We start from the raw sequence: 14,357 nt of genomic DNA on the forward strand, positions 1-14,357 counted from the left end.
AAAGGTAGGGTTAGAAATCCCCTGAAAAACGGTTCTAGCAGGCCACATTTTGAAAATACACAAGTCAAAAGTCGCAGCCCCTTTCCTCAGACTCTGAAGCCACGCCTTCACCTTTCCACGGACGTAGGTGAAGACACCCAACGCGCATCGCCAGAGCTACACTGCCACCCATCAGACTGTATGTACTGAATGTATTGACCACTCTCAGGATAAAAGGACCATTTCACCCAGTAGGCTATAACAAAAAGCGTTTCTGAACATGATTACCAACCATAACTTTAACATGATAAAAAACAGAAAAGGTGGACGGGCAAAGTTTAACCCAAAGCAGTAACACCCTGGGGCTGAAAAATGAAACTTACAAGTAAATGCCAAAATTTGCAGTTCTTGAAATGACCACTTGAGGTTCACTCCAAAAGTGAGTCAATCCCCCTGTGGAATTAAAAGCATTAAAATGGCAGAAAATAAACATGTTTACAGCCTGGTACACAAAAAAAAATCATTTAAGGTTTGTTCAGTTTCAATGAAAAAGGAGCATTGTTTACATACTGTAGCTGTTTTTTGCTTTATTTGGCTAGCTAGATAGCTAATGTACACCTTCATGGCAACTGCACAGGGGGGTGAATTTTTATAGACTACAACTCTAAGCTGCTTTGAGTGACAAGTGGGTGACAGGTGTGTATTCCTGCCACAAAATGGTATGCACTGAAGTCTTGGCTTCATTTGCGCCCCACCTCTTTTGGGATTAGCCAGAATTTGGGCGGAGTTTGGCACTGACGAGGCGGCAACAGTTGGGCAATGGGCAGCTCACTGAGCTGTAGTCGAATGTAACAACTCTCTGTGCATTCAAGAGTGGTGCTCTAACTTCACCAGCAACAGCAGCATCAATATCTACATCCACATTCACAGTGGCCATTTAGCAGCTACAGCATTCAGCCAGGAGACCAGTGTGTGGGTTTGACTATATACAGCGAAAGAATTGCAGTTCATAGAAATTGCGTTTTGTCTCTAACTGTGGTTAGGAGTCTTTAAATTGGTCTCACTTCCTTTCAGCCCATTCATGTAAAAACCAAAGCGAGAGGCCTGACATGAACAGCTCGGATCCCACAAGTTACAGGAGGCTGAAACATTGTCTGTCACCTGGCCTCCCTTATCTTCTGCCCAACACAATGTGTGACTCATTGCGGCGCCGAAACTTTCGGAGCTCATGAAAAGCGTTTTTTTTTTGGACAAGACATCCACAGCAGCATATTTCTTCACAATCAAAGCTTTACAAAGGAAGAAAAGGAGAGCGCAGACGCTGGAGAGTTATCCTCATGAATCTCTGGCAGGGCTTTTTTTTCCCCTTCTTTATCCTCCCACCGACAGCTTGTCTGATTCTTATAAAACCCATCCGTCACTCATGTCTGTTTGTCTTTCATTGAATTGGCTGGAGATATCTTATCCACTCGTTGACCTTGAGAAACAAACTAAGAGTTTTTTAAATCTTCATGCATTTCAAGTATTCAACTTAAGGCAAATATTTTTTTTTTTTTTTTTTAAACACAAGGGAGAAATAATTGGAAAATCAAAGATGAAGAATGGGAGGTGTACAAATTCTCCATCTGCCTTTCTCTTGAAAAACCTCTCTGCAAAGCTCACCAGCCCCAAAGATTGTGGTGTTGAGAAGCCAGCCCAGACTCCGAGGCTGACTAGTTTATTTTCTCTCTGCCATTTTTATCTCTCTGTTCACATGCTGTTCAGTGTCCATTTATCCGTGGTGAGGGCTTCTCCTTGGCAGCAACGATCACTTTCAACAACAGTCCCCGCGAATCAGAGCGACGTGTCACATCGTTCCAGTGACAACTAACGACTACCAATGTATCCGGGCAGGCTGCCAGTGCGCTGGGTTAGGAACAGCCAGAGGGGGGGAGGAAGGTTGGGAGGAGGAGGAGGAGGGGAGGGGGAGATGGTGGAGGTGGTGGTGGTGGTGGGGGAGTGGGACTGCACGCTCCAAGGAGACAGAGGTTTTAGCTCACCAGTGGCAGCATCAAAACCTCACATCACATCCCTTCAGTCAACAAAGTCCCTTACACATCATGTGCCGAGAGATGAAATCAATCTGCTTTGAGAGGCTGACTCTGATACTGTATGTCTGGAGGCCGGCGGAGACAGGAGTCAGGGAGTCCAATAACACAACTGAAAGAGGGAGGGAGGGGAGAAAGGCATGGGGATGGGGGTCATCATCTGATTCATGCAACTGTCCAGTCAAACCCTCTTTTCCCTCTCGCTCCTTCTCCTCATTTGCATTCCCAAGGTCAGGAAGGTCAACAAAACTTTACTTAACATGTATATTTTTTTGGCATTAAGATTAAGGGTAAAAAACACACCATCCCCATAAATAAACACTAATTGGTAGTTAATTTTCTTAGTTCTTGCCACGATGATCCATTGCCTCTGGGCCACTATGAATTATTCATCCGAGTGGCAAAACAGCTTTATGTAGAAACCTACAAGGCACCGCATTCATTATGCTATCATGCCGAGTAATTCCAGGCACTGACGGCTGGTATTAGAATAATATGCATATTGGGTATTCTTTTTTTTTCTCGGGGCATTGGCAGGCAGTAATAGCGCTTCCGTTGGCAGGGACTGAGAGGGATGCAACACCCCTCATGGCTGACAAAACCCCCTTGTTTTGACAGAGGATTGAGCGAGGAGGGGAACGAGTGTTTCAGCTCTGCCCTCGCGGAGAGAGGATTAAGCTGTGTGGTCGTGCTGCCGGGTGGCACAGGGAGTTGGTAGGATGTGTTATCGTGTCAATCCTCCCTCCCCTGGCACCGCGGGATCTTTGCGCCGGCCCCCCGTGACTCCAAAAAGGAAAAGCACCTGGCCCGGAGCTCATCAGGCTCACCGGTCTCCCTTGGGAGCAAAGAGCTGCATTTGCACGTTTTTCCTCGCCATCCCAAGCCTGGCTGACTGCTGCAGAAGGACAATTCAAAGACATGTTGTATACTGTGTGAGGCTACAGGTTCTGTTTGTGCTCAGGAATAAGCTTCCCCCCCTCTCCACGGCGCTATCGCATCCAGAGCCCTGTGTGTTTCTCTTCTGTACACAAGTTTGTGGCGACAGCAGCAGAGCGGGGGCGACGAGTCGGACGGGAGATGGTAAAACAGAACTGTCAGTTCAGAGCAGGGCGAGACTGTTAAATGGCAGCAGGCGCCTGGCCGAGGTATCCGTCTTCCCAAGTGCTCCCTGTCTCTGCAGATATAGGCTCTCTGCTCCGGAGATACCTCGTCTCCGGAGGCCCGCATCACGTCCTCAGGCTACGGAAACAACATCATGAGGGGAGCACGCAGGGAGCACGAGTGGGCTACAGCTGGTTTTTCCCCCCTGCCACATTCACATCACAGGCTGGACCAGGAGCTCCATAATAAGGGCTGGTGTGGTGATCGTCAGTCAAAACAAGAATTATTTTCCACTAAAATATTCTCAAATACTTTCAAAACCGTTGTAGTCTAGAAAAACTTCCACTTTTCAAAAAAAAAAAAGGCAGCATGGAAAGCGCTGGAAAAAGGTAGTAGGTGACCTTTGAACCTTTTCCCAAATGACATAGTCCAACAGACATATATCTATTGATCCAAATAATTGTTTTCCGAGAGAGAGTTCCTTTATTGAAGCAGGATGAAGGTTGCCAGAAAATTGTGTTTTGGGGCACAAATTAATTTCAGTTAATCAATTTGATGTTTTCAAAGCTCTATGGTTGACTTCTGGCTCTGAAAGTGTCATTATTTTTATCACATAATGACCCATACTCAGAGAAAAACAAGACGACTGGGTTGGAAAACTTGATTAATGTTCAATTTCTACTGTGGGTAATGAATTAGGTACAAGAAACAGGGTAATTGCTCCCTGTTTGTCTTTGCCTGGTATCATTTAAAAGATTGCGAGCCATTATGTCACTTGGTCAACGCGGACGTCATGCTGAGGAACAATAAAATGTGATCTGTTGGATAGAGCGTTGCGCATTCGGGGGAATTATCTGCATTTCAGGAGTTGTCCTCATTATATTCAGTATCAAACTGTGTCCTGCCAGATATTAAGGAGCATTATCATCATACATGCCAGCTGGGGTGGAATCGAGCCCGGCTCTGGAGCCGAAACTGGGAGCTGTTTTACATGACATTCATTTCAAGAAATTAGACAAACTCATGGGCCTGGGTCAGGTTTGTCTCTCGTCAGACTCTAAACCACATTGAAACCATATCCTCAGATTCAGGGAGCACTTCTATACTTCTACACTTCTATAAGGACAGGGGCTTTTCAATATTTTCTAATTCAACAACACACACAAATGAAGGACAAGATTTGACAGCTAAGAAAATGCTCCTGGAAAACCAAGTCTGCAAGACAGCTGCTGTTGACTTTCTCCTAAGAGAGCAATACTGTAGATATATTAAACATGTTAAGCAAATCTCTACATATTCCCAAGTAAATTGAAAAGATGTTTAAAAACTTATTAGCGGGCAAAGGATAATATCCCTCCTGGAATTAGGGATTGACAGAATTGGAGCAACTCAGGCGAAACATTAATTAAAACGCAGGGTTTGAATGTAGCACCGCTGCAGCCAGCGGTCTGTCTGGTATCCAGTCCAACGACATGGCAAGAGGCCACGGTGCAGGACCTAATGTACGCGTCTGAAATGTCAATGCATATCTTCAAGATGATTGCATTTTAAGAAACATCAGCGATGCAAGACCGAGTCTTTCAGACAACTCATTTTTCACTCACTGTGGGCAAACCTTACAAGGCGTGACACAAAGTCACACACTGCTAGAGTACAACAGTAATGAAAAATTGTGATGGAATCTAGATAAGAGTGATATCGTAAATCCAGAGGCAGAAACCAAAGGTGAATTTTCAGAGTAAATGTCAGCTCCTCCCACAGGAGGATAAGCCTCTGTGCCTCGCCACCGTTACTGCTCCACGAGTGCGCGTGCAAGTGTATTAGTGCAAGATAAGGTGCGCACGAGGGCGTCCCATTTAATTTCTGAAAATAGTACCCTTTTTACAACTGTTCAAGATGAACTTCCACCTCGCCGGGCTACTTACAACGATTAGAATGAAATTTTCAAAAATTGTCGTCTTCCGCAATTCGAGATAATAGTCCAATGAGCACACAAAACAATGTGACCTCGTCTGCTGACCCTCTTTGTGGCATGGAAATTGCCTCTAATGACATGCTGTAGCACAGACATATTAAAAAGATTTCTCTTACAGCTTTGCCAATTGACACATCCTCCGAAAAAATTCTCCAGATGCAATAAATACGGTTAACCACTGCAGCAGAGTAGCAAAAAATCCATCTTTTGCCTGCAGCCACGATCTTGCATCACTCATTCTCAATCACAATGTGGTACCCTGATGTAATATGACAACTACATGTGATTTTGAATTGGATCCAGAGGATAAAATTACCTCATTTTTACAGGATGGAGTTTGTTAGGAATGTGTTTTAGACATAGACATATATATATATATATATATATATTTATATTTATAGCAGCAGTACACATGGGCATATGAAATTATGAGGCCAGCCATCAAAGAAAAATACATAATTATCTTGGATAAAATGAATTTGCATGAATAACTTAACAAAAATTAATAAGACTAATCCTAATCTACCTTTTTTCTTCGAGTCAGGTGCTCCTGGAAAAGCTGGACAATCTCTGGGGATTTCTTCAATTAAAAATGTGACACTAAAGCTCAGACCTGGTTATTATAAATCTCATCCCACCTTCGTTTCATCTCTCAGAACCAAATCACATATTTTTCTGTTGTCACTGCTGAGGCAGGCACTAATTACGACTCATACATAATCTTTTATGTAAATGTTTCTTCTTTTTTTTTTTTGCCTTGTTTGATCTCGGCGTGTAGTCGAGGACAGCCAGATCACAGACTTGGGCTAGATCTGTCACTCGAGTCAGAAGGAGAGAAGTGAAGTGGAAGGAAATCTGATTTGTTGTGATGTTTGTCGGCCCGTGAGCACAGAGGATGTTTGATCAGGTCATTACATGCAGGGTCTTAAAACAACATGGTCAAACCGCCCCGGATCTTTTATCCCCCATCTTCTGGGACGAGCGAGATTAGCCTCAGATGTGAAGTGGTGAAGATGGAGGATAGACGGGGATTTGAACACCTTTTAGTCTCAGGATTAATCTTTCCTAAGCTGCAATGCAATCACTTCTTTATACAGCTCTTTAACTTAATGAAATGCTGGCTATACGTCGGAGTAAGTCGGCCCTTCGTAATGAACTGTAAAATGGCCCATATAATTCTGAATTTCAATGGCAGATAATGATTGGCAATAGAAATAAATGGGGCAAATAGCAGCCATCAGTATGAGCCCAGCCGAGCAACACAACTCATACTGTACCTCATTTGCCATTACTCCGACATAACATGAGAGTCGGCCCCTGTGGTACTTTCTGAGGCATAAACACAGCTGGGAGCATGACAGATAGAGGCCGGGCTGTATGCTGCTCCTCCTACCGACAGAGAAAGGTCAGCCCTGACACGCTGGAAGGACCCCTTGAGCTCTGGTGGACATAAGGGAGCTAAACTGGCTTTACTGTGGGGCAGAGCGGTCAGACAACAAGCCTAGGAAGAGCTACCGACAGCCTCGGGCACGTCCGCTCCACTCCACTCCACTCCAAGCCGGAGCCTAAAGGGCCGTTTAACCGAATTACAAAAGAAACACCGTAGTTACTCACATGCAACTCCTGGTATCTGACTGTGCAGGTGACATTACATTTATTTGCAAAGGTTTTTTTTTTTAGATATCTGCGTGAAACGTCTGCACAGGAACTGATTTCTTATCACCGTCTCACAGCGAGGGTCTGCGGATTAATGAGGAAATTGTTTCTAGAAAGACACTTTGCTGCAGATTTTTTTTCAAATTGTGTGCGCACAAATACATTTTTATCCATCCCCCCACTGTACTGAGGAGGCAGGAGAAATATCAGAGGTGGGCAAACCTGCAAAAAGTACAAACACTTTCTGCCTGGCTCCTAGATTAGGTGTGAGAAAATTTCCTTTTTTTATAGATTTAATACAAGCCAAATGCAACTTGCTTGTGGGAATTGATATAAATGTTAAAATGTACTGTAGCACAAGTGCAAAAGAGCCATAAAGTTCACTGAACTGAGTCAGTGCTGTATGTTATAGAGCATTACTGCCTAATATTAGCCAGCCACCATAAGTTACTGGTTATACCAAGACCATAGTTTTACTGCTATAATATTAAAGGGACAATGAGGAGTTTTGGAAAGCGAAGTGTTTTCACACTACATTTCCCATGAGCCTCCGTGCGCACTGTGAAATTCTTGGACCGGTGCAAGACAGACGAAAGCGAAAACATTTGCCAAGAATGTTCTCATTCATCAAGAATGAAAGTCGGAGGTTCAAAGACGATCAGATACCGTCGTAGTTCCGACCATAAACAGCGATTCAGCGGCGTTATTCCCATGACCCGCCGGGCAGCGTCCGCAAAACCGAAAGTAAGAAATGCTGGGCAAGTCGACCACTAAATAATAATAACAAAATAACAATAAAGACAAAAGGATATATTTATCGAAAATGGACCCATTAACAAGTGTGGGTAACGTAGATTCATCCACATTAATATGAGACTCTTTTATAACCAAATACAAACTCCTCATTGTCCCTTTAATATAGCTTATGAATGCATGGTCTTTACACACTTCAAATACAAGCACTTTTGTTATAAGCACAACTCTATTTGATTATTTTACTTAGGTGCATGCCAGTCCGTGATAAAAACCCGGCCAACAAGAAGAAAAGGGACAAAGGTTCATCCCAGTCAATCCAGACTCTTTGAAAAGTGGCAGCTTAAGAGAATGACTCGACGAGACATAATGAACAGGAGAAGATTGAAAAGGGAAAAACTGCGCCGGGTGGAAAATGTGGTTAGTGAGGCTATCTTTGGTCAACAGTGGGGAGTGCAGGATTTTTGATGAGAAGAGTGTAGGTGTTTCTTCCTCCCGCATGTTCTACAAATGAACATGACGGGTTTAATTCACTGGTGTGAGGGCCGGACCCGCTGTCCTCTCCTTTCGTCCTGCCAGTCTGGATACTGCTTCTCTCGCTCCCTCGCGCCACGGTGTCACCAATTAGCCAGGGCCCGGGTTTCATTAAGGCATCGGCGCTGCTGCCTGCCGCCTTCTGTCACATCCCTGATAATAAGCCTGAGATGGGTCTGCTACCTGACACACGGGGGGGAGGAGGATGAGGAGGAAAAAACACACTAACTGCGCACACGAACGCACACAGGAGACACGCAGACACCAGCCTGAGCAGCTACACGTATCAAAAGTGCACACTTATGGAAAGTGGCCATCCATCGTCGCGAGATTCACACACTATAAACACTGTCCACATGTTTATGTGCACAAACGCCTACACACACGCACGCTTGGACGCAGTTGAACCGTCAGCGCTCGGGTGTCTTTTGTTGAGATAATTATAGAAATGAAGGCTGAGGGATGAAAATGCAGAATGACTGGAAGAGGGGAGGAAGGAGATTCAGTGTGTGTTGCTCTCAAACGAGAGTCGTGTCAGTTTTGCCATCATCAAGCATCAAGTAACGACATGATATAACTTTAACACCTGGATACAGAGTCCAAGAATCAAAAGATCAACCTCAGCAGTTGAGTCGATACCAAATAGGCTCGCTGCATTTTATTGAAGATACTTAAACACTGTAAACAAACACCTCTACAAGAGTTTAAACTATATAACAACCTTTATCTAATATTGGAAAAGCTGAAGGCTCAACCTTCAAAACAAGAGTCAACAATCTCACCACCAGATCTATTTAGTAGCTGTTTTGGAGCTTTTGGTCACATGGCACGAACCACATCTTACATGTTTAATAAATACAGATGATAATTGATGAGGCAAAATTAAAAAATCATGCTGTTGTGGATGGGGATGCAATTTGCTAAATAAATCTTGGAAATAGTTACATGGTCAAAAAAAGAGAAGCAAACATCCAATGCCAGCTTTTGTTATTTTCCAATATTCAGTTGAGGATACAGAGAGAAAAAAAAAAGACAACCTTGAGGTTTGATACCCAGTCCTAATTATATCCAAACTTTTCTCAGGATTTCCAAGTCCAGTCACACAGCAGCCTACTGTGGACTGAAACTACATTTCCTCTGTACATTTCTGTCCTCCCATCACAGTATTTCAGCCACAGCAATGCTATTCTGACAGTTTGGAGAAAGCACAGCTGGGGTGATGCAGGGGTGAGGTTTTCCCCAGGGAGAGGAACCTGTGGGTTGAAGGGGGGAGATTTTCAGACACACAGGTGCTGCTGAATATTAGTCTTGTGGCAAGAAGTCTAGGCTCATGGGAGTGAATTATTCATCCTCTGAACCCAGCCAGCGTGCCTCTGCCTCACCAGGCCACTGCAATCCTGATCTGCACTGTTTGATGCTGCTGCACCTTCCCACAGACTAAATGGGGCTGTGGAGCTGCTCTGGAGATGAGCCACACCGGCCTGTCCATGGGAGGACTGAGTGGTATGGGGGAAAATTCACACGCTTATAAGTTTTTGCACACATGAACATGAGAAAAACTAAGTTTCTCCTACTTTTTTTCTCAAAAAGATGCAGCAATAAACGCAGCAACATCTATTCGATGTGGTACACAAAGCATAAAACAAGGCAAATAAACTACAGTATATAAGATTTTTTTTTCTACCTATTCTGACTGCAGACGTAGGATTATTTAAGTAATAAATTAATTAAATCGTGAGGCTGACAAGGACATGAGTAGGTTGGATATAAGTTCTGGCACTGAAACGATTCACCTTCGTCTTCATATCTTGGCTTCGACAAATGTGATGCAGAATGGAGTGAAATACATGCTCAGAAACAGTGCCAGCTATGAAAGGAAACACAAGCAATTTATTAAATTACTCGCACTATAGTGACAAAAAACAAATGGGAAATGAGAGACAAATTGATATTTTTTAATTAGTGTGAAAAGGTCAACTTGTTGTTAAAGAGGCAGTTTGGAGGTTTCGGCTCCCGCAGAACAGGGTTTTCTTACTGGGAGCTGGTGGTGGTGGTGACTGTGACTCAACAAGAGCTTTGGTGGCCATTGTTGTCCTTTTTAATCCAAAATGTGTAAAACGGCCACTGAGATGTTATGTGTTATTAAAGGAAGATGTACAGCAGCCTGCTACAGTTGAGTCACTATCAGAAAGTGACGAGACGGGCTGGGGCTAGCTGGTTAGCACGCTAACTTATCTACCGGTGAATTCAGCTCTTATTAACAACTGTTAGTGTAACAGACTGTGTAGCAATATTTAAACATACAAATGGCTCCTTTAATGAGTTTCAATTTGACATGAACTTAAATACCTGTCAGTTCCAAAAACTAGTATAAAACTGCTCAGCTAATATCAGGTAATGATACCAGTTAAAGGAACAAAATAAGAAGGAATATGCTGTTAAAATTATAAATACGCTGGCCAATATTTAGATTTAGAATAACAAGTTGTTTTAATGATCTTGCTTTTGATGTATTTTAGCTTGCAAAGAGCTAACAGAGCTCAGGAATATAATATGCTTCTGGTTCCCTTGACACAAAGTCTATGGGTTCTTTCGAATTGTTTTTTGGTTAGATGGCTGAGATAAGGTCAACAAGAGCTTGAGATATTCCAACTTTTTTCTTTCTATAGCCTAGGTAATATAAAAGCCTTAGAGAAGGCCGGTTGCTAACAACTGGCTTAGACGATAAAGATTGTCACAGACAGTTAGCATCATCACGAAAAACAATCTATCTACCAGTCCACTTTAACGGCCTTGTTGTGTTTATACTTAAACAAACTAGAACTTATGAGAGAAAATGATTTTGTAGAATAAGAGTTCAATAAAGCTACAAGTTGAAAGTTAAGTGGTGAAATTCACGTAGCATAATGTTGGTTGTTTACTGACCAATTTGCTTTTTTACTTCTTCCAGTTGTAGCTTCGAGAATCATAGAGGTAGTTTTCATTTAATATTATTGTGCTGAACAAAAGATGCAAGTATCATTAACTTTTTTTTTCACATAGCTTTTTGTTCTGCACTAATCTAAAAGCCAACGTTAAAATCCCATTGGCTTTTTGTCGAGGGAACCAGGGTGATGCTAACTTGCAGGTTGGCAGCATATATTACCAGCAGCAGCTTTCTTCACTGCATAAAGGCTACAAATTGTGTAAATGGTCACGAGTTCAGCAGCCAACACAATGAAAAGTATTAGGAGATAAAATGCACAAAGATGAGAAAACTGGGAAAGTGATAAAATATACAGTTTTGTTCTGAATCCAGCAGCTCAGGATTTTTGTCTTGTCCCTGCCTCCTTTTATAAGAGTTTCTACAGCCTACCTTCAGCAGGGATCCTATTATGAATAATGCCCCATTTAGAGATCTGGGAACGGCAATAGGGAAATCCTCGGTTAGCCTTGGGACTTGCTCAAAGACTTAGTAGGACAGGGAAAAGATATGTTTGCAAACCTTAGCTTCGGCAGTGGGTAATGATATTCAGACTACAGAAAAAATATTCACATTGTGTTCAGAGCATTTTAGATGCAGCTCTCCGCGGGGCTACAGCGAGCAGAAAGACAACTGGACAAAACTGCTTTAGAACTGAAAAGCCAACAAAGTGAGGCTGTTTCACTTTAATGCGATAGTGTCTAAGAAATATAACAATCATGTCAAGTTAATTCTACTCCACCTTGTTTAAGTCGGTTGCTATTTGTCATGATGTGTGAAGCTGAGGCGGTGGGACTGATGATAACGTTGGTGTCGCTGCTCGAGGCTTTCCACATTAATTACTCCTCCTTACGCCCCGATACCAAGAAGTCTCGCATCCAAGTGAATTTATCTTCCTGGCGGGCAGTGCACTATCATTGCAATCAACTTGTCAGGTTTGCACCGGTTTGTTTATTCAGATGTGCATTATTCCAAAAACATGTGTTTTCAACTTTGTTTCCGTTTGCAATGTGGAGCTGCACCCACACTTCTAATGACTCCCGTGCCCTGTAATTTCTTTAGCGTGGCAAACTCTGATTACAGGGTGGGAGTCAAGCTTCAAGCCAAGCATCATCTTTTCCAGTTATTGTTTTGTGTTTGCTCCGTCTTTAACACACGGGCCCTGCAGCTGTGTGTCTCAATAGCTGTTTCGATGAAGCAGTGTTTAACGCCGAAGTGATTTGGTACAACGGTTTGCTGCAATACAGCCCATGGCAACTGATTTTCAATGCATTGTTTGCTCAGGCATGCTGGCAAATTAAACAAGGAATCTGTTTGGAAGTGTTGCAGACATCAGTGGTGCCGACTGATTGTCCCTGATAGTGGTGGACGGTCCAGCAGTTAGCCAAGTTGTCCCCAGAAGAGCCATTAATGTACGTGACTCATGTCAGATCTCAGCGAGTTAACAGACTGTCACAGGGTGGAGGGAAAAAAAAAACACGAGTGAGAATATAACTCATGTTGTGATAAGAGGTTTGCCACTTGGTTAAAGACTAAAATTGTGATTGACAGTAAAGGAAAACACTTTCTGGACCATGTGATAACTTCCTTTCCCCATAAGCTTCCTTCGAGTTTAAGGGCATGAAGGGGTCGTTCACTTCACCATCCTCATTTTCCGAATGTTACGCTAGAGACAACAGTTCATCTTTTTCCTTCAGCACCGTCGTCTTCCTCTCTCTGCCTCCCTCTGCTTCTGAAGGCACGGACAAACCTTCCTCCCCTCCCTCCTCCTCCTCCTCCTCCTCCTCCTCTGGCTCTGTCAGCTCCAGAGAGTGACCACCCTGCGCGGTGCGGAGCGTACAGTAATGCCATTAAACCTCCCCCTGGGGAATCAGTCACGCGGAGGTTTGAGCTCAGGGCCAATACAAAAAGAGGCCCATTTGAAAAGGAGCCAAGCCCAGCCTGGGGAGGTCAGAGGGCTGTTTACAGAACAACAGTCTCTTATCGGCTGCATGCTTCCCCGAGGAGTCTCCACCACAAACAGATAACAGCCTCCAAATAGGCGCCAGAGTGTGACCGATAGGAGTATAATCAGGTACATACTGCTTTGGGAGGAAGAAGTGGAGGATAAGGGCGGGTAATAGTGTACTCGACTGTTAGCAGTGAGATCACATGCTACAGGAATACAGCTGCTTTAAAAACATAAAGTATAGTAGGTAAATGAAAGTGCAAACTTGCTCCGCGCCCCCCATTAAAGGGCCATGCAAAATGTATATCATGATTTTTTTTTTTTTTTCCCCCACATGCTTATAATCTTTATTCAACAACACCGCCGGGGCCTAATTCATCCTCGGGGATCGCTTCATTATTGAACAGTTAAATGGTCAACAGGTTCAGCCAAGGCAGCTTTTAGCACAAGGGCAAATAGACAGTGTAAAAGCCAATTCAAATAACTGGCACTCAAACAAGGCCTAATGCATTAATGACTGGATGACGTGCGCTAATGTGACGGCAACAGATTCAGACTGACAGTAATGGAGAATTTTGCCCCTGGTTATACTCATAAGGCCCGGATTGGGAGAGGCGGAGGACGGGGGGGGGAGAGGAGGAGGAGGGATGTACACCTGCCTGCTGCCTGAGCCTTGACAGAAGCTTAATAAATAACAGGAGACAAGGTGAAACAGCAGAAGCAGCGCCCCACCATCCCCTCCCCACCGGTTCCACCACCTACACGAGTTGTGCGAGCAGCAGCAGCAGCGGCAGCAGCAGCCTATACTGACAGCCTTTTGGCATGAAACAGAGTCTCCTCTATAAGTTAGCAAGTGCACTTGTCCCACGAAAAGAGGCAACTTGAGCTTTTCATTAAAAAAAAAAACCTTTCAGCCTCGTCAACTGCAGCGTCACAAAGAGGTGGCGGCGGCCGGTTGTTGCAGGGTTTTTTTATGTGACAGATTTCAAATTAAGCCCCCCACCCCTCCATCCCCGCCCCTCTCTTCTACTTCAGGTCAAGGCTGCATGCTCACATGAACCAAATATCAAAGTGGGGCTCTATCAGAATCAATTTCAATTCACATAATAACCCGTGGGTTATAGGCGACAATGCTGAACAGAAAGCAGCTGATTGAACAGCAGGTTCCGAAGAGGAATGTGCCAGGGGTCGGGGTCAATTCAATCTGAGCGTTATAAAAAAAAAAATAAAAAAAAAAAAACATCTGCGCGGCTGCCAGTCGTCGGTCACCGATACTGATTTAATTCTCAAGATAGCATGCAGGCGTGAACGATTTGAATAATAAAAAAAAAAAAAGAGAAAGAGAGAGAGAATAAAATGTGA

General features: G+C 43.6%; 2 protein-coding genes across 2 annotated transcripts in view; one reads left to right on the plus strand and one right to left on the minus strand.

The window, feature by feature from the left end:
- The window catches only part of LOC311000849 (receptor-type tyrosine-protein phosphatase mu), a gene marked incomplete at its 5' end in the record, with an annotated part of 166,989 nt that overhangs the window by 146,229 nt on the left and 6,403 nt on the right, over positions 1–14,357 (minus strand). The gene's annotated exons all lie outside the window — the stretch shown is intronic.
- The window catches only part of LOC311000850 (activin receptor type-2B-like), a 60,521-nt gene continuing 59,272 nt past the window's right edge, over positions 13,109–14,357 (plus strand). The window contains exon 1 of the mRNA XM_083991712.1: positions 13,109–13,121. The gene's annotated coding sequence lies outside the window, so the exon portion shown is untranslated. The remainder of the gene's footprint in view (positions 13,122–14,357) is intronic.

Source organism: Trachurus trachurus (assembly GCF_905171665.1).
Source record: "Trachurus trachurus genome assembly, chromosome: 17".
In the NCBI taxonomy this organism is placed as follows: Eukaryota; Metazoa; Chordata; class Actinopteri; order Carangiformes; family Carangidae; genus Trachurus; species Trachurus trachurus.